Below are 25,131 nucleotides of genomic sequence, written 5' to 3' on the forward strand. Positions count from 1 at the left end.
AAGAAAAAGTTAATACTCAGGCTTGAGTTGATCCTTACTGTACATAAAAAACTGTCTTCAAGTCAAACTAATTCATTGTCATCATTGTCCATAGTAATTGTTGGTGGTGGAGCAATCTTCAATCTTTAAGCTCTTTACCGATATTCTGAGTCTCTACCAATCTGCTCTTACTCATTTCCATCCCAGTCCACAGGGAGAATAAATAACTGTTTATTGGACCCTATAGATTCTTAGTTACTTTCTATGTATTTGCCTACCTTGCTGTATAACGAGATTCTTGGAATCGGGGCCCATTTGTCGTTCATCTCTGCAAGGTAGGACCCAGCAGAGTGACTGCCACATAGTGGTCTTGAACAGAAGCATACTCAGGAGATAAACATTCTTTCAGGGATCTCAGAAAACTGATTCAAGTAAAAATACTCTCTCTCAATTGTGCTGGGCTCTTGTCCAGAACATCCATAATTTTTTTTTAATATTGTAAGCATGGGCCCCTTATTTGATTCTAGGTACTCAGGATTTCCACATTCATTTGAGAATGGGGACACTCTCTAACAACTGACTACTCTATTTGAATGATATATATTTCTATGTTTCCTTGAGCCCAACAATTTCCAGGACTGTTTTCAAGTCATCCTTGACTCCAGGATGGGAAATACTGGCATATCACATAGGTCATTTCGTAGATGTGGGCATAGGCTTGTGTATGAGAGGCACGGGGTGCACGCCAGGCCTTCCAGGGGGCTTGTGATTCACAGGTTCCGTCCTCCTTTTTTTTCTTTCGTCTCTTTTTCTCCCATTCATTTACCTGCTTCTCCCTTGATTTTCCACCTTCCCATTGAAAGGATAAGAAGAAAGATAAGGTATGCAATAGGAGAAGAAATATGAAAGAGAAGAGAGAATAATTAAATACAAAAGAATAAAACACGTAGATTGAGTTCTGGAAACAGAATGGAACATCTTTCAAGGAAGAGTGAAATCCAAATAAAATTGTTAAAAGCTCCATCTGTGAGCATACAAGCCAGCCAGAGGGTGGGGGTGAAGTCAGAAGTATTTGGGTTTTTAGAGTCTCACTAGCCATACAATAATATACAAAGTAAACTAAAATATTTTATTACACAGACATCATTAAATGTCATTTAATGTCATTTCTTATGAAAATGGTTTTTCCTACAAATAACTTTATAAATAACAAAATTTCAATCTAAAATCTAGAAAAACCTTAGTTCTAAAGATTTTCAGAGACGCTTAACCATCTTCAGTTCTATTAAGGATGTTGCACATTTTTGGAATTGATTCAGAGAACAGTTAAGCACCATCTGTGTGCCATTTACAGTAGAAAAAAAGTATCTTTAAGCTATTTATATTCTGAGATTTTTTTTTTGTTCTTGTTGGACAAAATAGAATCAATTCTGGTTTCGGGAAGGAACTTGGTCTTCCTCAACTCATACTCAAAGAATGAATATCTGTGAGAAAAGACTTGCTGAAAAAGATATCACAATAAACACAAGTGCTTGTCAAAAGAAGTCAATGTATAAAATTGCAGATTATCTGGTTAAGTTCTATGAAACTAATCAATAGGCTGGAGTGATTGTTAACCTGTTGGTGATCAACAGAAACTCACTCACAGACTTACTCTGTGTGACATGAAGTATGTAATTATTTTCAAACAGTTATAATGATTCAAAAACATGACATGTCAAGCAGGAATCACAGTTTATTCAGCTGGGAGAAGTTAAAAATAAAAGCAATAACCTGATTCATTAAGCAAAATAGTTCAAGATTTGAACATAGTCTCAACTGTGAATTATTATTATTTTGAATATTTTATATTTTATATTTATTTTATATTTAGCATGAGCAGTAATGTTTCTTCTATTTCTTTAAATTTTGTAAGCAGATGACCTCTTTAATGAGACCCAAACCGTAACGACTATACACACACACATAGATTAACTCTTTAATCAAACAATATTTATTAAAAGGAAAATTTTTTATATTTAATAATATCTATTTTCATTTTATTTTCTATTGAATAGTAAATATAAATCTGATAAGAAATTCATATGTCTTCAATTAATTTTATTTATGCATAGTTCATGTAAAAATCTAAAAATTTCCCTTTCACTTTGCTAGTTCTCCAGTGACTTGCATTTAATATCCATCCATGGCTATAGGTTTTCCTTTATTAGCATTTACTCATCGTCACTATTACTATCATCATCAACAACTCAAGCAGACGTATACATTATCATTCACTTACATTGGATCCCAAGCCTACATCCAGATTTAGGCTTCTTTATCACAAACACTGCCCCTGTCACCTTGTACTCGGTGTTGGATACACAATCTAAACCCAAGGGAACCTCAAGCTGATGTCATTCAGTCCTTGAGGAGGAGTGAAGATGTTGGGCCTTGTTCTGGGGGTGAATCTTTACTGGTTAAGAAGAAAGAGCCTTTGTCTCCTTCTTACATGGTATCTTTGTACCTTGCTCTCCTTGAGTTTAATTTTCATTTTTGGAGTACTCGCCTTTAATACATCTGATGTATTATGATGGGCTTTGAGTGCCATATTTACAAAGTAGGAACCAGAAAGAGAAGCAAGAAATTGTCCTGGACAAGGTAGGTTTTTCCTATTTGGGGAAAATATGTCCTTTTGGCTCATATAAGATTCAATCTGATTTCTAATGGCCAAATATTTCATATATGAATTGGCAATACAGTGTTGTAGAGATAAATAAAGGACATTTGCCAGAACTTTTTATTTGTATCTATCTGATCAGGACTTATTTTGCTTGACTGGCCAAATACTGAAGTAGTCAGAATTTTGAATCTTATTCTGCCTGGATGACGCGTCTAACCCTGAGATTTCTTTTGCTCTGCACGTATGGTTCCTGTCACTAAGCCTACAAGTTCCTTAACAACTTCTTGTTTCCCATGATGATGGGTAGTAGAGGCTGGAGCACTTGAGACAGGAAAGAAAAACTGGTCCTAAAGCTGTGAATTACATGTCTAAGATTATGCCTCTGTGGTTATCTTACTCAAATCAGTGAACCCAGTTTCATCAGTTGTGATGAAGTATTAAGGAGGGGCAACATTTAGAATAGGGTCTAGATTCCTGTTATCTGGATGTCTTAATTCAGAGTCTTGAGAGGAAGAAAGGATTAGGCAAACGGAAGGGAATTAAAAAGGGAGGGAAAGGAAAAGACTGAGGCATTTTGGAGCAGTCCTCAGATATCTCAAAGTACTAAAAGTGATTTTCGTTAATGATATCCTTAGGCTACTATATTTTTTTGGATCAGGGAGAAATCCCTGTCTTTCTTCTGTCTCTCCACCTACCAAAATCTTACTCTTTGCAGTGCTGTTTCCTCCATTTAGAAATTCATCATTTATTCTTGTTGAATTTTTTTTTATTCTTGAAGATTGTAATCCATTGCTGACATGATACCTTCAAACAGATTTGCCTCATCTTCCTTTGAATATTTATAGCATTTGTTTATAATTATCATTAAGTAATTATCATATTGTTTTATATTCTTGTTGTTCATGTTCATAACTTAGCCTATATTCTTTCTTTTGGTTTAGAAATCATCCTCAATATTTGCTCAGTACCTGGCATTAGTAAGTGCTCAGTAAATTTTGATGATTGAATTGATGAATAAATGAGGGAACAAATGTCTGGATGAACCTTCATACACATCTTGGTGTAAATGAGTTTAAGCCAAAATGAAAATGATGATATTTGATCACCTTGTGTTTTATCTTAGGCGTCGTTGCCTTTTGAGAAGGTAAATAAAAACAAAGAAGCCATTGAGCATCTAAAGAACAAAGAGGATGACTCTAAGCATAAAAGCATACCCAAAAGGGAAATCTTTATGCAAATGTGTAAGAAGAGGCTGGTAAAGACAACACATATCAGTCCTTGCTTTAGAATCAAGAACCGGATCTTATTTATCTTGTTATTTCCAGGGCTTTACACAGTGACTGGCATAGATGATCAGTGAATATTTATTCATTGATTAATTATAGCTAACATGTGTTGAGTTCTTACTATCAGCCCAAATCTGTGCCAAGTGCCTGCACCAATACTATGAGATTTTATTATTGTCTTTATTTTATAGATGAGGAAACTGAGGCTTAAAGAGTTGTAGAAATATGCTGAGGCCGCACAATAAGCTGTGGAACAAAATTTAATTGCAGAAGTCTATCTATCCCGAGAACCTAAGCTCATAACTTTGAAGATTTCATAATATAGCTTTAAGTTTACCTTTATTTGGGTAAGAGAAACCCAAATAGTATGAAAGGATTATTGGGTCCTATAAGGTCTTATTCAGTCTTATCCTAGCCTGACATGAGCAATGGATGTTGAAGACATGCTTAAATGTTTTAAAGAAATCAGGGCTCATTTATCAGGCTAGAAACCACATTTTATTCAATGATGTATTATAGCCATGCTACTCTACAAACCACTTTATCTCAGGAAGATGAGGATTTAGGATACATTGAAAGCTTTCTTTATAAATGGCTTCTGGGAGCACCTTATATCAAATACAAATATATAAGTCCATTTCTCTATAGCAGTTCTCAGTGTGGTCTGGAGACTCAATGGAGTTACTGAAATCACTTCTGGGGATCCAAAATCAAAAATAACAATTTTAGGGTGCCAAGACAATTCAATGGGGAAAGAATATTTTTTTCAACAAATGGTGCTGGGGCAACTGGATATCCACATGCAAAGTAATGAAATTGGACCCCTACCTCATGCCATAAGAAACAGATTAAATACCTAAAAGTAAGAGCTAAAATTATAAAATTCTTAGAAGAAAACACAGATGTAAATCTTCATGACTTGAGATTAACTAATGGTTTCTTAGACATGACACCAAAGGCACACATACACAAAAAGAAAAAATAGATAAACTGGACATAATCAAAATTAAAAACTTTTGTGCTTCAGAGGACACCATGGAGAAAGTAAAAAGGCAACCCACAGCATGGGAGAAAATTTTCACAAATCTTATAGCTGAGAAGGGATTTGTATCTAGAACATATAAACAACAATTAAAACTCAATAATAAAATGACAAATTACTTAATTAATAAACGAGTAAAGGATCTGAATAGATAGTTCTCCAAAGAAGATACACAAATAACCAGTAAGCACATGAAAAGATGCTCAACATCATTAGCCATCATGGAAAAGCAAACAAAAACCACAATGACATATCACTTCATACTCACAAGCATGGCTATAATAAAAAAGAGAGATAATAACAAGCATTATCAAAGTTGTAGATAAATTAGAACCCTCATACATTTGTAGTAGAAATGTAAAATGGTATAACCATTATAGAAAACAGTCTAGTAGTTCCTAAAATAATTAAACGCATGGTTACCCTATAACCCAGCAATTCCACTCCTGGGTATGTACCCAAGAGAAGTGAAAACACTTGTGTACACAAAATTTGTATAAGAATGTTTACATCAGCTTTATTTACAATAGCCAATAAGTAAAAATAGCCCAAATGTCCATCAACAGATGAATGGATAAATGAAATGTGGCATAGCTACATTTCATGCAGTGGAATTTTTTCAGCCATAAAAAGGAATGAAATATTGATACATGCTACAACATGGATGAGTATTGAAAACATTATGCTACGTGAAAGAAGCCAGTCACAAAGGACTCCATATTGTATGATTATATTTTTATGAAATGTCCATAATAGGCAAATCTACAGAGGCAAGAAGTAGATTGGTGACTGCCTACAACTGCAGGGAATGAGAGACTTGTGGTGTGATGGCTAAGGGGTGTGGGGTTTCTTTTTAGAGTAATGAAAATAATCTAAGATTAATTGAGGTCATGTATATACTACTCTGTGAATATACTAAAAGCCATTGTATTGTACACTTTAAATGAGTAAATTGTATATTTTATGAATTATATCTCAATAAACTGTAAAAATAACAATATTAGTACTTTATATATGACTTTTCAACTTTATTCTCTCAAAAATGTAGAGACTACAGTATATGTGGTTACATCTTTGTAATGATGGTTAATGGAATGTGTACTTGCATATTCTTGTGTTTTTTAAAGAACTTTCTAAGGTAGTAGTTTTAGGATATAAATTTTTTTTTTTCAGAAATTTGTTTTGGCAATATAGCTATTTTTCAAGAAAATGCACTATTCATATTAACATGATATGGGTTTATTATTGCAGAGTATGAGTGAAGAGAAAGCTACGTCAACAAAGTACTACAGAAATCTATAAGGTCCTTGAGCCTAGCTAAATACTAAGTTGGTGCGTATAACTTGGGCCAACTCTGTGACTGAATATAATGCCAGTAGCAATCAGATTGGGCAAAGAACAACTACATAGAGAGTAAGGTAAAAACTCCCTGAGATCACAATGAGTTGAAAGACGTTCAAAATGTGACTCTCTGGAGTGGAGAGACCTCATGAGTAACTGGGGTGTTTAGGAGAGACTTCAGAAGGGCACTCCTCAGGAGTGGAGCTCAACTCATTCCACAATAAAGGTTATTTTAAACCTTAAAGAGCTGAAAAACAAGCCTCTAAATGATCAAAGTGGTTTGCAAATAAAAATACTACCTTCCAGAATAAAACTTAACATTCTTATAAAAAAGACAACAAAATCTAGACCACCGACAAAGTAATGTTATAATACCCAGCATCCAATCACATGTTACTACATGTGTGAAGAAGTGGGGCAGTGAAACATACAGCCAGAAGAGAAGTCCATCCGCAGAAATGGGTTCAGAAATGATGTGGATCAAGAGTCAACAATGCTTTTCTGTAAAGGGCCAGAAGGTGAACATTTTAGGCTTTGAAGGCCTCATATGGTCTCTGTCACATATTTTTCTTTGTTTTGTTGTGTTGTGTATTTACATGTATGTGTGTTTTTACAGTCCTTTATAAATATATAAACCAATCTTAGCTCATGAACCATACAGAAACAGTCCCATGAGCTATAGTTTCTGAGTCCTTATATAGAGTGACAGAGTGAGCAGAAAAGGAATTTAAAGTAGACATAAATATACTCAAGAATTTAAAAAAATATATGAACATAATTAGGAGAAAAAAATGAAACCTGTTTTAAAAATAAGCAAATGGACTTCTTGAGATGAAAAATAGAATATCTGAGGCAAAAAAGTCACTGGATGAGTTTAATTACATATTGATTACCACAGAAGAAAATGTTTAGTGCGATGAATCAGGGCACTGGAATGTATCAAAACTGCAGTACAGAGAGGAAAAATGATAAACAAAACAAATGAACAGACTCAGTGACCTGTTGGACATTAATAGCTCTCTAGCACACATGTAATTGAAGTTCTTGATGGAGCAGAAGATAGGGCATGTAACAATTTTGGACGAGTAAGGCTGAAAATTTCCAGATTTGGTAACATACATTTACAAATTCAAGAAGCTCAATGAAACCAAAACTGAATACATATGAATAAAACAATACCTGGGCACATCATAGTCTAACTACTAAAAACCAATGATGAAGAGAAAGTCTTCAGAGGAAAATGATACATTACATATAATGGAACAAAGATAAGAAATTGAACTGACTTCTCATTACATATAATGCAAGCCAAAAGAAAATGGGATGGTATCCTTAAAGAATTGAAAGAAAAAAACAGTGACTTATAATTCTATATCCAGCAAAAATATCCTTTGAAATGAAAGTAAAATAAGACCTTTTTAGAATAACAAAGTCTGAGAGAATTTGTCACTAGGAGGCTCGCCTTAAAAGAACTCCAAAAAATTCTTCAGGCTAAAGGAAAAAGATTTCAGATAGAAACTCATATCTGCCTAAAGGAAGGAATAGTGCCTGAAATGGTAAATTTATGGGTATATATAAAACATTACTTCTTGTCTCAAAATTTTATTAAAATATATTTGACTGATTAAAGCAAAAATAACACCTATGTATAATGGAATATATAACACATGTGGAAGTAAAATTATTGAACACAATAGGATAGAGGACAGGAAGGCAGAAAGGTATATTAAAGTATGTTGTTGAAATGTTCATACATTATACATGAATTCATAGCATGCCAAAGAAATTATTCCAGAAAAGTATATCTAAATGGGCATATCTAAAAATATATTATTATTGAGAAGTATTCTATATGAAGGTTTTCTTAGTTCCTCTGCTGCCAGAAGAACATAGTGTAAAAAATCTGGACCATACACCACTCACCAGCTGCCAAAAACCAAATTAAGTTTGATTCTCAAATGCATATATGGGGGAAAGACCCAGGTGTATTATTCTTGTTGTGATGGATAACACTAAGCAGATCTACTAGATTTGACTAAAACACACCTGGGGAAAAATTGGTGCTAAATCTGGATTTTTGACAAACATCTAAGCCTTGAAAAGGAAGTCCAAGTTTGCTTTTTCCCACACTACCCACAAAAAAGTGGGGAGAATAGAATTCTCTCCATGTGATGAGTGCCAGTAAGGTGTCATCAACAAGTAGGAAGAGTGTCTGTAACCTAGAATATCCAGGGGACAGAGAATTCTCGGAGAGTTTCCTGAGAAAATCCCCAATGCTTTACAGAATCTTTTTTTATATAATAATATAAGAAACTCTTTCACATATTTTTGTCCCTTTTACCTTCTGGATGGATTTGGGAAATTGTTACAAGTCAAATTCTTGCAGAATGTGTATCTCACAAGGAGATGTCTATGCATTTGTCTTGTTTAGTTGCAATAAGTTATAAAATTGGCCTTAAGTGAAGTGCATAGCATGTGTGGAAACCCTCGGTCCAAGGACCATACATTGGCTGAGAAGTGATCTCTGTTAAATCTTAATGCCCACACAAATAAGATATTTTCTGAAAATCATAGGAGCCATATATTTACTTTATATACATAAGCCAAATGCTTAAATATTGCTGCTAAATAGTCCAGCTAGTCAATGAAGATTTAAGGTTTGTTTTCATAGCATTCAAGGGCAAATATTAAGATGTATAGATGGCCTCAACCGTGGACCAGAAAATTGAATGAATGTTTTAAGACTGAGAGGGATTCTACGAGAATATTTTTACCAGCAAGGGAGTTAATAGTTTGAAGAGAAATTCAGCACTAGCGAATAAATGGCAAGAGATTCCATGCTGTCTCTTTGCCAAAGTAGCAGGCTTGTTTTTAAAGCTTATATAATCATTTATATTTTAAGCAGGTTTTTGAGAAATTGAAAGACAGCTTGGGAAGCTGACACTTTTTTCTTCAAAACAGAGAAACTTTTAAAATTACTTTTTAACGAAGTCAGTAAAGTATGTGCTCTAGTATAAAGCATAACAAATTCATTGACGCTCAGATGTTGTTGGAGGACCTACTACATACTGCCCCAGTCATGGAAAATTCTTCAGAGAATAAAACAACATCTCTTCCCCTAAGGAATGTACATCCTGGTGGAGGGGAGACAGACAATAAACAAATAAACCTGTGCTATGTTAGTGCTCTGAAGTACTATCACGTAAAATAAGCAAGGTAAAGAGGTACAAATAGAGAATGCACGGGTGTGCTAGTCTAGTTAGAGTGGTCAGGGAAGGTCTCTCTCTTAAGGTAACATTCAAACAAAAACTTGTACTAAGTGATGTAGTGAAACTTATCTACCTATAGATACATAGATATAGATAGTGCTCCAGGCAGAGAGAATAGCAATTGCAAAGACCATAAGGTGGGAGTGTGCTCGGCACGCTCGAGGAGCAGCAAGAAAGCTAACACAGCAATGTAGTGGAGCAGAGGGAATGATCAGAGTGGGAGGAGGTGAGGCTAGAGAAATGAACAGGGACCAGATCATGCAAGAACTTGTAAGCAATATATAAAACTTGGGTATTCTGAATAAGGTGAGATGACATGGGAAAATTTGAGCTGAAGAATGATAATCTGAGCTTGTTGTGGAAGGGATCAATTCTGGTTGCTTTGTAAGGAATAAACAGTAGCAGCAGAGTAAGCAGGAATGATGATTGCAGACTACTGCAATATCCAGGCAAAAAATAATGATGGCTTGGACTAAGGGCTAACGGTGGTATTGGTGAGAAATGGTTGGAATCTGGAAATATTTTGAAGTAGAACCAATGAGATTTGTTAATAGATCGGATCTGGGCTGTGAAAGAAAGAGGAAACAAGGAAGACAAAAAATTTTGGGCCTTAATAATTAGAAGAATGGAATTGCTATTTATTGATATAGGGCAACTGAGGGAAAAGCAAGTTTAAGGGGAGAAGAATCAAGAGTTTTGTTTTAGAAAAGTTAATTTTGAGATGCATTTTAGACATTCAAGAATTAGTGTCAAAAACAGGATTGGATAGGAACAGACAGTTGGATACATTTCAAGGAGAGAACAGAGTGGATTTATGAACCAGAGAGTCATTAGCATAAAGATGGTATTTAAAACCATGGGACAAGATGAGACCACCAAGAGTTTGTTAATACATAGAGAAAAGAGGACTGAGTTCCAAGACACTCCATTGTTCAGAGGTTGGAAAGCTAAGATGGAGACAGGAAAGAAAGCTGAGAATAAGTGAGCAATAAGGTAGGAGGATAACCTAAAGGGTCAAGTGAAAAGTGTAGCTCAAGAAGAATGGAGTGGTGAACTATGCCCAATGCTGCTAATATTACCTATTCATTGGCTGAATACATTGTAATATGTAAATTATCTAGAATTTTGCCTTTTCTTTGGTTCACCATTATAGTTTATTGCTACATAATCAGCCCTGCCATCCTGGATAACAATACCATATGGTCAAAAGGGGCAGTTATCCAAGTTCAAAGGTCATAGGAGTTGAAATCTGATGTATGTGATGAGTATACCCCTACACCCAAAGCAATGTGTCTGATGGTATTCCCTACTTTGTTCCACCAAACTCTTATCCCTCCAAAAGTATGTAAGAATCATTAGAGGGAAAAAAAAAGCACATTGTGTAATATTAAAATATCTAAAAATATGACAAAAATCCCTGTTGGGAAGATATTGCTACTTTATCACTAGTCCAAGGCCTTAGAAGAATTAACCTGGAGAAGACTCAAGTCATTCCACTCAGGAACTTTTACATGGTTTAGATTTGGGGGAGGTTTTGAAAATTACTGAATTAAAACTGTGCCTTTTAAATATATAGACTATGCTCATCTAAGATTTAGCTCTCTCTTTTTCTCCATTAACAGATATAATCAATAAATTATTGCTTTTGAGTAAACATAATCCAAGTTTGACTTATTTGAACAATTATTTTAACTTTTTGTGTCCATAACTAGATAAATGCTGTGTTTTAGGTAACATCAGGCTGAGATACTTCACTATAATGTATTTGAGCATTATACTATGATGATTACAATAATCCCTTCTATGACAAGGACTCTGTTTTAACACAGTGTGGTCAAATTTCCATATCATTAGTATAAGCTTACAAAGTCAAATGCAAACTATTGATGATGGACTATATCTAACATTAAACTAAAATCAAATATTTGAGAATTTTTTTTTGTTTTTTGGTGAGGGAGATTGCCCATGAGCTAACATTTGTTGCCAATCTTCTTCTTTTTGCTGAGCAAGATTGGCCCTGAGCTAACATCCGTGCCCATCCCCCTCTATTTTGTAATTGGGACACTGCCATGGCATGGCTTGATGAGCGGTGGGTAGGTCCGCACCTGGAATCCAAACCTGTGAACCCCGGGGCACCAAAGCGGAGCTTGTGAACCTAACCACTATGCCACCGGGCTGGCCCCTGAGAATTTTTATTTTATAAAATTAAGTCAAATTTAGAATGGAAATCAAGAGAGAGAGGTCAGCTAAAAGGAATTCCTTGCTCACTAGATAAACTATAAAACAAGAAAGGCTGTTTCCATTGAGTCTTCTTTTCTTGAGTAGTGTCTAGACAGTAACTAGGATGTAAGTTGGACTTGAGACTATGATAGCATGCATGAGACTCAGCCAGGCACAGCCTTTGTAAAAACTCAGGCAAAGAAAAATTACAGGCTACTGTTTTCCAAAGGCAAAGAAAAATTATAGACTAGTGTGACTCTGGGTCCTACTAATGGATTCTCTACGGGGTCTTAGCAATGTGTATATGGGAAGGCGGAGCGTGGACTGGTTTCCCACAGTAATTTGATGCCACAAGCAATTCTCTTCTAATGGAGTTATAATAGACCCTTTACTTCAAACAAACATTGATGTTAGTGGACATTAATTTTCACGGTGTTTTCCTCTGAGAAAGGAGGGATTTTGTTCAGGACAATAAGACACTGTTTCAATTTACAAGATGAAACTTTTCAGAGAGAGAGGAAAAAAAGAAGAATCTGTGTTTTTATGCTTTATCTGGGATTCATCTCAACTCGTTTCTGCTTTGTCCACTGGCCATATCTATATTCACAATTTACTGCAGAGCAATCGACGGCATTGCCAAATGGTTGTGCACTGTGGTCTTTACAACGCACTGTGGACTTTACAATGTTTGCAATAACCACATTGATGGTCAGTCTGATACAGTCACTGAAAACTGTTTAAAAACAAGGCAAAACAAAAAGTACCACGTTGATTGGATTTTGTGGTGATCTGATGGATTTTTTTGTTTTTTTTTATTTAACTCTTCAAGTTTGCTAGAAAATACCCAGTCAAATGCTACTTATTGGGAGTTGTTTTGGAATTGAGGAATCTATGGATATCACTGGAGGCAAGTGTCTGGGACCTGATACATGAGGTTTAGGGTTCCTTGCCTTTTTGTTTTCCAAAAGATTGGGATTTTTATTATAGCAGTGGTCAATTCCCAAACCTTGATCCTAGGCTTAATCTCTAACCACTAGCTTGATATCTACTCCTGACTCAGAAAAAATTCCTTTTGAGGAAATAGTACTTAGACTTAAAAGTGTCAGTCTTCCTCAATTTCAAAAGCCATACCCATGTATGCCAAAAAGCCCTCTTAATTTTCAGCGGCGATATGCTACAAATTAGTAAGTTTTTCATTATGATACGTACAATGAGTGTCAAACAGACTGTTGATTCTAAGGTTATCTAGTATATCCCCTAAAATTCCATGTTCCTTCAAAAGCGTACTGCGTAAAATACAGATCAATCTGGACCTTGCTGCTGCTTAAAAGCCTTTAGTAGCTTTCCATTACCAAGATGGTAGGATCCAAACTCCTTAACACGGCATACAAAGCCTTTCTGGATCTGACCCTTTCTAGGCAAAACATCTTGCAATTCACCTGCACTCTGTGTTGTTTCTTACTTGTGTGCCTTTATGAATTAGTATCCTGTGCCTAGAGTTCTTTCTCTTTTCCTCTTTCTCCGGTCATCTGTTTTACCCAGAGAAGCAGACTTTTCTCTTCTGTGAGGCCTGCCATCCCATCTAGGTTGTACTATGTGCTCCTCCTCTGTGTTCTCACTCTGGAGTATTTCTGTCATTGTACTTGCCACACTAAATTATCATTCCTTCTATTTTTGTCTCTGTATCCCCTAAGATACTGTGGTCTCCTTGAAAGCAGTAAGTGTTAAACTTTAATTCCTTGTCAAGAGAAGTGCCTAGCTAAAAAATGAACAATCACTAAATAAATGTTTGTCAAGTAAATGAATAAAGAGTAATAAAACACGGTTAGTATCAGACACTACCAGTTTTAGTGTGTTTATTTTATCGATGTTGTTTCATCTAGCCCCTCCTGAGTACCTTGGATCAAATACATCTTGAAAGATACACCACGCATTCCATTATGATTTAGTTCAGAAGGAATTTGATATGCCGCACCAACTGAAGGAGTTAGTGAGCCCTGAGAGAAAGCACGTTTGTGCTGAAGCAGAGCTGTAATCACACTGAAGGAAGAGTCCTAGCTCAGGATTTATTGCCTGAAAGTTCCCAGTGTGACTACAATTAGTGTACTCTTAGAATGTTTCCAAATGATGAAGGATTTAATTACATCAGGGAGCTCTACCTCCAGTGCTAGAGACAGACATAGATTTGCGCATCTTTTTAACTTACTTAAAAGAGTTTTGATTTTAGTCCCAAATTTGAATTTAAATGAATATAACTGGAAGCTATAGTTAAGTCCATTATTCCTGGGAATCCAATGATTTGAAATAAAAATATTTACATTTATTTAATTCAAAGGAATAGCCCAGTTCTCATACTAAACAGCAAAGTCTACTTTTTCTTTCTCTTCAGGCAAATGCCTGGGAGGGATTTTCAAGTAACCTTACAATCCATTTCTTTATCTTTAATGAGAAAAAAATCCTACGTGTTGCAAAATTAAGAACTATGTCATTTACTTTACTCATGGAAATTTAAATATATTTACTGTATGTATTATAACAATATAATATTTTACTTCTGATAATCAAGAGTGTAAAAATAAATATTTGACATATTCTCTTCAATAAACTAAATTTTTGGGGGGGATAAAATTCATATATAAAATTCACCATTTTAGCCATTTTAAAGTGTACAATTCAGTGGTTATTTTGTATATTCACAATATTATGCAACCATCACCACTATCTAATTCTAGAATATTTCATCACCCCCCAAGGAAACTCCATATCCATTAAGCAGTTGCTCTCCATTCCCCTTTCTTCTCAGACCCTGGCAACCAATAATCTACTTTTTGTCTCTATGGATTTGCCTAGTATGGACAGACATTTCAAATGAAAGGTATCCTACAATATGTGGTACTTTGTGACTGGCTTAGTTCACTTAGCATGTTTTCAAGGTTCATCAGTGTTATAGCATGTATCAGTCTTCATTTCTTTTTAAGTCTGAATAATATTTCATTGTATGGCTATACTCATTTTATTTTTCCATTCTTCTTTCTTGGTCATTTGGGATGTCTTTCCATTTATTTGTGTCTTCTTTAATTTCCTTTTTAGTTTTCAATGTCCAAGTCTTTTGCCTCCTTGCTTAAATTTATTCCTAAATATTTTATTCTTTTTGATGCTATTGTGAATGTAATTGTTTTCTTAATTTCATTTTTAAGATTGTTCATTGCTAGTGTATAGAAATACAACTGATTTTTGTATATTGATTTTGTATCCCGCAACTTTGTTGAACTTATTTATTAGCTCTAATAGCTTTTTGTGAATTCTTTAGGGATTTCTATATATAAGATCATGTTATCCGTGAATACAAGTAGTTTTAGTTCTTCCTTTCCAATCCAAATGCATTTCGTCTGTTTATTTTTCCTAATCGCTCTGGCTAGACCTTCTAGTAAAATGTGGAAAGGAAGTGGCAAGAGCGGACTTTTTCTTGATCTTGGGGGTGTAAGATTTTTAGTCTTTCACCAGTAAGTATGTTGTTCACACTGGGTTTTTCATAGATGTCCTTTATTAGGTTGAGAAAGTTTCCTTCTATTCCTAGTTTGCTGAGGGATTTTATCATGAAAGGATGTTGGATTTTTTCAAATGCATTTTCTGTATCTATTGAGATGATCGTGTAATCATGATAATCATTTTTATCTTCATTCTATTAATATGGTTTGTTGCATTGATTGATTTTCATACCTTGAGTCACTCTTGCATTCCTAGGATAAATCCCACTTTGTTATGGTGTATAATCCTCTTAATATGCTGCTGGATTCTGTTTGCTACTATTTTATTGAGAATATTTGCATCTATATCATAAGCGATATTGGTCTATAGTTTTCTTTTCTTCTTCTCCTTTTCCTCCTTGCCTTCTTCCTCCTCTTCCTCCTCCTCCTCCTCCTCCTTCTTCTCTTTCTTCTTTTGGTCTGGCTTTATCATCAGAGTAATACTGGCTTCATAGAACGAGTTAGGAAGTATATCCTTCTCTATTTTTTTGGAAGAGTTTGAGAAGGATTAGTGTTAATTTTTCTTTAATCATTTTGTAGAATTCACCGGTGAGGCTATGTGGTCCTGGGCATTTTTGTTGCTGTTGTTGGAAGTTTTTTTGATTACTGACTCAATCTCTTTACTTGTTATAGGTCTATTCAGATTTTCTATTTCTTTTTGAGTCAGTTTTAGTAGATGCATTTAGTAGTGCATTTCTAGGAATTTGTCCATTTCCTCAAGGTTACCTAGTTTGTTGAAATTCCAAAATCCATAGTATTCCCTTAGCATCGTTTTTATTTGGGTAAGATCTATAGTAATGTCCCCACTTTCATTCTTGGTTTTTGTAATTTGATTCTTCTCTCTTTTTTTCTTGGTTACTTTAGCTGAAGTTTTGCCACTTTTGGATTTTTTTTTATTTTCTCTATTGTTTTCTAGTGTCTATTTTGCACTAATCTTATTTTCTTCCTTGTGCTTGATTTGGCTTTAGTTTGTTCTTCTTTTTCTAGTTTTTTAGAAAGTTAGTTTATTGATCTGAGGTCTTTTTTCCCTTTAATGTAGGTGATTACAGCTGTAAATTTCCTTCTGAGCACTACTTTTACTGGGTTTTAGTTACTGTCAAGTATGCTTTCATTTCACCCTGAAGGACCCCCTTTAGCAGGTAGGGCAGGTCTAATAGCAATGAATTCTCTCAGCTTTTGCTTATCTGGGAATGGCTTAATTTCTCCTTTATTTTTGAAGGATAGTTTTGTCAGATATAGAATTCTCAGTTGACAGTTTTTGTTTTCTTTCAGTACTTTGAATATTTCTTCCCACAGCCTTCTGGCCTCCATGGATTGTGACAAACAATCAGCTATTTTATGGAGGATCCCTCGTAAGTGATGAGTCACTTTTCTGTGCCTGCTTTCATGATATTCTCCTTGTCCATGTCTTTCAATAATTTGATTATGTCTCAGCATAGATCTCTTTTAGTTTATCCTACTTGGAGTTTATTGAGCTTCTTGAATGTGTATATTAATGTTTTTCTTCAAATTTGGGAAGTTTTTGGCTTTACTTATCCATATATTCTTTCTGCCCCTTTCTCTCTCTCCTCTCCTTTTGGAATTCCCATTATGCATATGTTAATACACTTGGTGGTGTCCTACAGGTCTCCTAGGCTCTGTTAATTTTTCTTCATTGTTTTGCCTTTCTGTTTCTCAGATTGAATAATCTCAACTGACCTAACTTCTTGTCCATTGAGTCTTAGTTCTTCCTGTTCAAATATGCTTTTTAGCCCCTCTAGTGAATTTTTCATTTCAGTTATCATAATTTTCAGCTCCATAATTCCCATTTGATCCCTTTTTATAGTGTCTATGTTTTTACTAACATTATCTATTTGGTGACACATTGTCCTCAGTTTCCTTTAGTTCTTTGTTTATTGTTTCCAGTAGCCCTTTGGACATATTTAAAATGTGTGATTTAAAATCCTTATCTGGTCCAACGTCTGGGCTTCCTCAAGAGACAGTTTCTATTACTTGCTTTTTCCCCTATTAATGGGTCATGTTCTCTTATCTGTTTGCATGCTTCATAATTTTTTGTTGAAAACTGGAAATTTTGAATATTATAATGTGGCAACTCTGAGAAACAGATTTTACCTCCTACCCAGGGTTTTTTTTTTTGCTGTTTTTTATGGTTGTTCTTATATATTTGTTTACTGGCTTTTCTCAACTAGTTTTCTAAAGTCTATATTCTTTGCTGTGTGGGTGAATGAAGTCTCTGTATTGTTAGCTTAGTGATTAGCTAGTGATTGGGCAGAGACCACTTTAAACACCTGGAAACAAAAATTATTTTCCAATCTTTGCAGACTCTGTGTGTATGTTGGGGTACACCTTCAACACTCAGGTAGGCAATTTATAACTCTGCCTTAGACTTCATTTCCTTCTTGTGCAGAGCTTGAAGGTCAGCCAGAGGTGAGAGCTTAGAGCTTTCTTCTTCTTCTTTTTTTTTTTTTTTTTTTCCTGAGCCTGCATATAGCCCTGGGCATGTGCAGAGACTTCTAGATTCCCAGGAATATGTCAAAGCTTTTCATATCCTTATTCCCCAAAGCATGTCATTCCCTGGCTTTTCCTCCTAAGTTTTGGTTAGTCTATTGTTTGCCCCAACTGTTACCCATTGCATAAAGAGCAACAGCTAATACATTTGCCTATAAATGTTTTGACAAATACCCCCTAGGTAGCCACCTCTGCATAGGGAGAGTTCTGAGTTAGATGAGATAAAGGAAACCTCTTTGAGCTGGTCCTCCTTGTAGCCATAAGACAGGTCAATATAAACAACCACAGTTCTTTGTAAATGAGGTCCATTCTGCTCCTTCTGGTGTACAGGTACCAGAAATGCAGAGCTGTTTTTTTCAAGACCACTGCTGACCTGGGGAGTGCGAGATGGGACCATGGTAAGTTAAAATGCCACAAATCTTGCTTTTCTCACCAAGATTCAGCTGGTTTTTCTGGAAATAATTTTACCCTGGTTGTGAAAGTCTTTTGATTAGTTTCCAGAGTTCCAAAAAAGTTGATTTTGGTCATTTTTGCCAGATTTTTCATTGCTTTTATGGAAGGATGGACTTTTAGAGTTCCTTACTCCACCATTTTTACTGGCATCACCCTTGATAACTTTTTATAGCTTGTTCATAATCTAATGATTAAGCATAGAGTCAAAATACCAAAGGGATAGTCTCTCTTCTTGGGATAATTGTGGATAAATGCTTAAGAAAAGCACCTCTTTTAAGAGAATTTTTAGAGAAGGACTTAAAAGTAGGAAACCAGATTTTTTTTCATATTGTTTTCCATTGCACATATACAAACAAAGGAGATATAGAATTAAAGAGTAAAGTACGGCCATAATAAAAATAGATGTACTCCCCAATTTTAAACAGCTTGATTTACAAATGCAATAAAAATACAGAATGACTAAGTACTGTCCACCATTTTCCATTCTCTTCCCGTTCAAACAATGACTTAAAAACTAATGAATGAAAAATAAGGGACTCATTGATTCACAATGTTACGCCATGCCTTTTTGAAAGTGCCTTGCAGACCCAGACTCAAAGACTGTGGTCAGAGTGGAGACAATATAAAAGCAATGTATGTGATGAAATGATATGAGAGGAAGGGAAAGTGTGAAGCAGTAAGATTGTTAAAAGCAATTTAGGGAACTTTCACCTTTGCCAACCCTCTCCCTCAATACTTCACTCTCATGTTTTTTCTTCCTCTCCCACAAGTCATGCTGATCTAATATAAGTCACTAATATTCTAGCAAGAATGAATTTCAGAGGTCAGACTGATTTGACTGAGACTGCTGGCAGCCACTTCCCAAGAGCTACTAGATGTCAAATAGCATGTTTAGCTGAAACAATGTGCTGTACAGTTATAATAGTATTGTTCAACACAATTTTTTTTGAAAAAAGTTAATGTTTTTATCTAATGGGGTTAAATGGGCCTCTGTGGATTACCCTGGGAATTTCTTTATATATGTCTATAGAAAGAGAAGGATATATAGATTTAGATAAACATTAATATAACAAACTTACAAATGAACTTTTAGATTCATAAATCATAGGGTCCTCATGCATCGCACACCTCTTAGGTAACACCACAGATTCTTTCTTACTGCGGCCACAGGAACAACCAATTCTGCTCTGGCTCAATCCAGTTTTGTACATGGATATCCTGACAGCATTTTAAGCCCTCCCTGAAGGTCTTTGTTGATACAGCTGCTGGAGTGGGGCAACCCTCTGAACACTCACTCAAATGTAAACTGTAGAAGTGCTCTGAAGGATAGACCTTTGACTAATGGGAGACAGGAGCACATGGACAGATGCTTCCTCCTTTCTTACTGAAAACATAGTCCTACAATGTGCTTTATAAAGTTCTTCAAGAGGTCTTATGGGATTGAACAACCAGTTGTCCCATTGCAACAGCCAACTTAGGGAGGCAACTTTGAATTCTCCCTTCTTCCCTTCTTCATTCCCCCATCTCTCATTTCTACTTCTTGTATCATATTTCCCAGAAAAGCAGTTCCACTTTGTTTCAGGTCCTGATTTCTAGGGAATCCAGTCTAAGACAGCTGACCTTAAAATGACCCAGGAATAATATAGTGAAGAATTATATTGGTATAAATTAGAGGTTTAAAGTAAAATGCAAACAAGCAACTAAACAAAAACTTAGGTACTACCCCCATTTGTTTAGCTCAGTATATATGAACAAATATATTGGGGAATATACACAATCGTCCACTTTATTTCAGCTGATCAAAGAATTTTAATTTAAGAATGTGGTGTTGCAACCCAAATATGTAATTCTTGTTTCATTGTTTTTGATTGGGCAGTGGAAAGAAAAGGTTCTCTACGCAAAGTGTCATACTGGCTGTAATATTCAACAGGCTCAGCTCTTTAGGTTGAAGATGAGAACAAATGAGTTCTTAACCCTGAAGGTACAGAGTACACTATTAAGTGTATAGTTCTTCCTGTAAGTCTGTCCTGAGGGGAATATAAAGAGTCTTTTGTTTTATAGTGTCAAAATAAAGCTATCATGAAACGATTGTGGACAAAATTCCACTTTCAGCTTAGAACTGAAAGCTTTGCTTAATGTGTCAAGTAAGAATATGATGCAGGCTCATTCTGATAGGCACTATCACATTTTATTCACACGGCGCCACATGTTCACACTGACTGATCTAAAATCCATGCACTCGAGCACTTTGGCCAGCACTCCCTGAAGATCACACATGCTTCATTCATAGACTGAGTGTTCCATATGCATCTCTTAGGAGTCCAATGCAAGAACTAGCTAAACTGTCTCCCGTGCAGTGAAAGCTCTGTCACTTCGTATCGTCGTTGGTCCTACTTTGGCTAAGCTTAGACACTTTGTTTTTTGCTGCTGGAGGAGAATCCTGAGAAAGCTAGTGAGTGACGGCTGTGGTATCCACAGATACCACTTGGCACCCTTAATTCGTCCAAATCAGGCTCTAGTCTTGAATTTTAAATGTAGATTTCCTGTGGAGTCGTCTCCCCCACCCCCAGGTTTAATGCACTCTGAACGACAAACAGCAGACTTAAGTTAATGGAGAAAGGGAGAATTATCAGAAAACTTATATGTCCCTGGTAACATAACCAGGGCTGGTCAAATGTGAAGGCAAAATAAATGGCTGTCTTTATGGTCTCAAGAACTAGTAAAGCTTTCAAATATCTTCCTCAGAACCAAATGGGTGCCCAAACTTGCACCATTACCTGTGTGTATGGCTACAAATTTAGAGCCGGAACACGTGGTGCTTGAGTAATGGCAATGGGACTTGAGCATTGTGTGGCCCTGATCAATGACATAGTCTCTTGTACCCCGATTTTCACCACCTGTAAAACGTGGCCAACGATCCCTGCAGGAGTACTTCGCAGAGGTGTTGTGAGGAATAAATCAGAAGATAAAGGCAAAAGAGTATTGCAAACTACAAAATATATGCAAAAATAATGTTGTTATAGTTATCATTAGTAGTTCATTTAATTACTAATAGCATAAATTTATATAATATCAGTCATTCATATCTTTATGTGAATTTGAGGGACCTAAAGGTATATTTCAACAGGATATATCCCAGGGTTTCTGAGGCAAATTGGTGGAAATGTGTGTGTTAAATAAGAATGAAAAAGATCCAGAAAGAACAGTTTGATATTCTGAAGATAAGTTTGTCTACTTTTTAATAAGGCTAATATTCAATTTTGATAAGAATAATTTGGCTTGTCCCTCCCCAGTCTGTGAAGATAACTGGCAGTATGCTAAGAGGGCTGACAATTAATGGTGCTACCTAAAAACAGTGCATCTGTGCCAGCAGGGCAGGCTGCCCTCTGCCATCCATGACCTACCCTTAGAGACCTGAGGAGGTGAATAGAAGCAGCCATGTTTCTTTGCACACATTTTTTTGTGGAAATTGTACGCAATTTCAATGTAAAACAAGCATGGATTACACCTAAGGAATATTTCTGCATCTTAAAGATATTTTCTTCCTTATATTCATCAAGGATAAAGGATGCAAGAGCTGAGCATCTTAAATGAATGAAAAATAGACTTCCCTAGTCTACATACTCCAATGAAACGTGTTTGTTCTCTCTTCTATGAACCTGCATAGCACTTTGTATGTCTCTTGTGACATTCATCAAATTCTGATAGCATTATTTAATTCAGTTATTCGATCCCTTTTACACCATTTAAATTTCAAGATTTCTGAGGATAGAAACAATGTCCTACTCATGTTTATATTGTCTATAGGCAATTGTAGCACAATGCCTTGTGACAGTTGATAATTACTGAATAAAGACAGGAATGAATGAAAAATACAGGCAACATTATTGGTGTACATTATTCTGATACAGCAATACCTTTCCTGCTAATAAATTGAGGCCATGTGCATTGGCGATTTGAGTAAAATTTGAAAATGAGTTTATAGACAAACCAGTCTGTTAATTGCTTTTTAAAAAAGTGTTTCCTGGGCCGGCCCCGTGGCTTAGCGGTTAAGTGCGCACACTCCGCTACTGGTGGCCCGGGTTCGGATCCCGGGCGCGCACCAACGCACCGCTTCTCCGGCCATGCTGAGGCCGCGTCCCAGATACAGCAACTAGAAGGAGGTGCAACTATGACATGCAACTATCTACTGGGGCTTTGGGAAAGAAAAAAAGGAGGAGGATTGGCAATAGATGTTAGCTCAGAGCAGGTCTTCCTCAGCAAAAAGAGGAGGATTAGCACGGATGTTAGCTCAGGGCTGATCTCCCTCACAAAAAAAAAAAAAAAAAAAAAATCTTTCAGGCTTTAAGAAAAGCCAGCTTAAGAAAAAAAAAGTGTTTCCTTTCTATAATTTCAGGATAAAAATACTGACTCAGATTTGATTCCAAACATGAATACATCTAAATACAAAGGCATGTGTGAATTCGGAAAATCCTAGAAGACTTCCTATTTTTTAAATAAAAAAATATTTTTAAAGGAATAAAATGTGAAATTTTTATGTCAAAATAAGAAAAATGAGGGCCGGCCCAGTGGCATAGTGGTTAAGTTCGCACGTTCTGCTGTGGTGGCCTGGGGTTCGCAGGTTCAGATCCAGGGCCCGCATCGATGCACTGCTTGTCAAGCCTTGTTGTGGCAACATCCCATATAAAGTAGAGGAAGATGGGCAAGGATGTTAGCCCCGGGCCAATCTTCTTCAGCAAAAAGAGGAGGATTGGCAATGGATGTTAGCTCAGGGCTAATCTTTCTCACAAAAAAAAAAAAAAGAAAAGAAAAATGATCTGGAATTTTTGATATAAAGGATTAACATATCTTAAGCCTTTTCTTACAAAGAGAGGACATTGGTCCTACAACGCACTTGTTTTTTTCATGGATTTCTCTGCAGAGGCAAGGATTGTGACTTAGGTAAAGGAAAGAAGAAAAAGTCTAATAGCAAAAATGTATTTCCACTTGGGGAAGACAATCTGTAGTGAAACCATTAGTCTGTGGATGAAATTTCTATGAGAAAGCTATTTTGCACAATTGGAGAGACTGCATACTGTGTTCAGCACAATGGTACTACCAGTTGGCGAGCCAGTTTATGAGAGTGAAGTACACAACGGCCTGCTGTGTAATTAAAGAGAGATGTTAGAAAGACTGAGAAACCCCATACTGCGTCCACAGAGAACACAAATACTTGTAGGGAGATGTGAGGGAGTTATACAACTAGGCACCAGATTTTCAAAATAAATTAAAGGGTACCTGTTAATCTTTAGAGGCAGATGACACTTATTTTTCTTTTCAGACTAAAAGTGCTGATCCATTATTGACTGTGGCTTGATCTGTTTTTGATATTACCTTGTTTTCTTTTTCTTTCCAAAAGCCATATAAATTTGGGAAGAATATAGTTTTTGAAGGGAGAGCTATGGTTATGGTCTTGCAGACTAAAGTATCTTTAAAATAATTCAGTCAAAAGTATGTCATTAAAATGTAAAAACCCTTCAGCAAAGTACACACCCAAAAGAAACTTTGAGGTACCAACCCAAGCTGTAGCCACCTTGCAAAATCAGTGTCCTTTGGTTGCATTTCCTTTTCTCCCTCTTTTCTATAAAAAATCAACAGAATTCATTTTGTGAGCTTCCTGTAGGCTCTGAAAAGAGGGCATAAACTTTGCTGGGGTTCCTGGCGAGTTAAAAAAAGTTAATGAACAAGGGGTTTCTTTCCATCCTCATATGTTCTTTTACAGCTGTGGTTCTTAACCCTCACGGTGCATCAAAATCATCTGGCAAGCTTTTAAAAAACAGGGTGCCCATTCTCCATCACACTCACCCCCCAAGTTTCTGATTCAGTTGCTCTAAGTAGTACCTAGGAATGCTATTTTCAACTCCCCCCCACTCGCTAACGCCATTTGAATTTGATACACAGCCCAATTTGAGAACCACTTCTTGAGAACCTAAGATTTGTGAGCATTTAATGTATGTTTAATTGATCAGTTAGGATTCAGCTATACTTGACATTGAGTTATGTCTTGCACTGGTCACATGTAGAAAATGCTGTTTTATTGCTCATATTCACCTTAATTCTTACTTCTTAGAATATAAGAGTAAATATGTGTGAATTCGAATTCTTCCATTTTGATAGAGAACTGGAACTATCAAAGAGATTATTCTTCGAAATGCAAAAACCTTTCCACGGCAGCCAGGAGCAGGAAGAGTCAGAGAGCGCTGTAAAGAGGAAAGGTACTGGAGGAAACTAAGAGGGAAATGATGAGGAGATCACATATAAATACTAGGCTCAAAGTCCACAGGCAAACCGGAGTTGCAGGACAGAAAATCACAAGCCAAGTAGAGCAAGTCTGTGAAAGACCAGGATGGGAGCAAATGAAGAGGTCCAGGGAAATTTCTGAAATGACCTTGAACTGTCCCTGATCCCTGTTATTGATCTGTGGGTAGGGAGGTGTGGTGTGTTTTGGGCTTCCTTAAAAGACAGAGGACATGTCTCTGCTTGTGATTTTGCTGTTTGCCTGTATACTTGGTACCTGTGTTTGGCAAAGAGTAGCCATTCAATAAATCTTTATTGAATGAATTAATTAACATAATGAAGGATAATTTCCAATGAATAGTAACTATCCTTCCCTCATTTCATATTTTATACTTAAAAATTCAGTCAACGAATTTTCTCAACTTTCCCTAAAAGGCTGAACTTGACTTCCAGGACTGATGGAATTCAGTTAGCAGTTCTCAACTTTGCCTGTGAATTTGAATCACCTAGAAAGCTTTTAAGTGGATGTTGATGTTTGAGACCAACCTCCAGATATTCTATTAAACTG

This window comes from Diceros bicornis, chromosome 21 (assembly GCF_020826845.1).
Source record: "Diceros bicornis minor isolate mBicDic1 chromosome 21, mDicBic1.mat.cur, whole genome shotgun sequence".
In the NCBI taxonomy this organism is placed as follows: domain Eukaryota; kingdom Metazoa; phylum Chordata; class Mammalia; order Perissodactyla; family Rhinocerotidae; genus Diceros; species Diceros bicornis.